Source organism: Protobothrops mucrosquamatus, unplaced genomic scaffold (assembly GCF_001527695.2).
Source record: "Protobothrops mucrosquamatus isolate PMUCROS unplaced genomic scaffold, P.Mucros_1.0 scaffold2327, whole genome shotgun sequence".
NCBI classification, from domain to species: domain Eukaryota; kingdom Metazoa; phylum Chordata; class Lepidosauria; order Squamata; family Viperidae; genus Protobothrops; species Protobothrops mucrosquamatus.
In genome coordinates this window covers 115,059-116,837 of record NW_015388410.1, presented here as the reverse complement: position 1 = coordinate 116,837, position 1,779 = coordinate 115,059, and positions in this window count along the sequence as shown.

Sequence of the window (1,779 nt, the reverse complement as noted above, 5' to 3'; positions counted from 1 at the left end):
AACTACTAACCCATTATCCTGACCTCAATACCTGGGAAGATTCTGGAAAAGATAATCAAACAAGAATCAGCGAACACCTAGAGGCAAACAAAGTCATTACCAAAAGCCAACATGGGTTTGTTAAAAACAGATCATGCTAGACACATCTTACTGCATTCTTTGACCCAGTTACAAAATTTGTGGACTAGAGGAATGCTGTTGATATAATTTTCTTGGACTTCAGTAAGGCATTTGATAAAGTTCGTATATGGTTTCCTGCCTGAGCAGGGGGTTGGACTAGATGACCTCCAAGGTCCCTTCCAACTTTATTATATATTATTAAATGCAAGAATGAAATCTTTCTAGCAGATGAACTTAAAACATTCCTCCTGCTAACTTTGGGCTTTTCTTAAGACTACAGAGAGAGAAAGGAAGAAGAAAAACAAACAAACAAACAAACACATTTTTTTTCTTCACTTTGTTTGTTGGCCAGACAAACAGAGTGAGGTATTTCCTTTTTGTGGCTTATTTTAAGCAGAATTTCTAGCAGAATTTAAAATTCTTTTTTTTTCTTTGGATTTGAAACAGTTAACAGTCACATTTACTTCTCACATACAGACTTTGACAAACATATATACACAAAGACAAGAGAACAGAAGTCTTAGGTTTATACATCCTAGTCATTCCCACCATAAGTTTCAGATAGCTCAAATTAGGAAAAGCACAGATCTTAAACATACCACGTGGTTGCATAGAGAAGAGAGAGAGAGAGATAGAGAGAGAATCACTATTTCTTATTTTCCCTTTTAAGTACCTTTATTTAGCCAAATTGGTTTCCCAGCAAAGCCCTAAGCAAAGTCTATTTATTTTTATTATTTTTTTTAACATATAGTTTCTTTACCTATCTCTTTTTTCATACCTGCCTGAATGGGTAGCTGATTCCCATACCAGGCCTCAAGCAAGCTCTCAACTGGGGAACCTATCTCAGCCCTTGAATTTGAACCTCCCATGCATATTACTTCTATAACGGGGGTTTTCCTCTAACACTATCGGGCACTATACACCGGAGGCCTCCTTGTGAGACTTCCTCGTTCTGCCACGGTTTTGTGGGTCCAAAAAGGGGACTCACAGAGCACTCTGGATCCCTCTCAGAGTACGTGGGCTCCTGGAGGGATCCGCCACGTTTTCAGACCAAAAAGGGGTCTGTAGAGACACTTCTGGTTTCCCCTCAGAAGGTATGGGTTACTCTCCAACCGGCCAGCTTCACCGCTAATGTTTTGTGGACCTCTAATATCCGCTGCGGACCTCTGCTTGCTCTCAGAGGTAAGTGGACCGCTCCTAGCCCGGGGCTTCCTAGCCCGGGGCTTAATTTCCTAACTTTGCTTTGCTTTGCTTACAGGGCCTTACCAGCTAGTTGCCCAAATCCAATTCTTTCATTCACTCATTCCATTTCATTTTCACACAGCCTCTCCCTTTTCCCTACAAAAGGTTCTGTGCTCTGACCAAACCCCCGTGCTTTCCAGGTTCTACCAATTAAACAGATCCTTTCTGTGGCTAGGAAAGATCAGAAGGAGCAAAATCCAACTGTGATTGGGAAAAAAGGGTCTTCTCACTCACACACAGACATACACATATTTTCTTTGTTCCCCTGGGCTTTAAACTTAAAATTTAGAGGTACTCACCTTCACCTTCTTTCCAAAGCAGCCCTTGAGCTCAAACTCTCAAAACTCCCTTTACTACCCTGTCTCCACATGGGCAAGGCCTGGGAAACCCATCTACAGACACAAGAGGGTCTGCTGC